Here is a 431-nt window from a genome sequence, read left to right on the forward strand (position 1 = left end):
AGTCATCCATCTGAACTTATGTAATCATTCATCAGAAGTTGTCATTTATCTTAATATAGGTCAAGGATTAAACCTACAGTTTTTACAGGTGAAAATCATATAAGTTCACAAAATTAATTTTGCCCAACAGCCATAATGTCTGGTTAATGCCCAACTGTACCAGTATTTCATATTTGTATTTTTTGCTGTATAGTGGAGACTGGGGTTAGTCAGCTGTTAATCAACTCACTTTGAGATGAAGAAGGACAGAAAACAAAATCTTAAAGTCATTGCCAGTTTGGAACTGGTTTTATGTGTGAATGTTTGATGCATTAATGATAGATGTTTTAATGAATAACACATAGATGGTAACGTTGTCATTACCTTTTTTATTTTCTTTAAATTTTTTTGTATCAAGAATATATATATATATATATATATATATATATATA

Source organism: Sinocyclocheilus rhinocerous, unplaced genomic scaffold (assembly GCF_001515625.1).
Source record: "Sinocyclocheilus rhinocerous isolate Xijiao unplaced genomic scaffold, SAMN03320098_v1.1 scaffold4149, whole genome shotgun sequence".
In the NCBI taxonomy this organism is placed as follows: Eukaryota; Metazoa; Chordata; class Actinopteri; order Cypriniformes; family Cyprinidae; genus Sinocyclocheilus; species Sinocyclocheilus rhinocerous.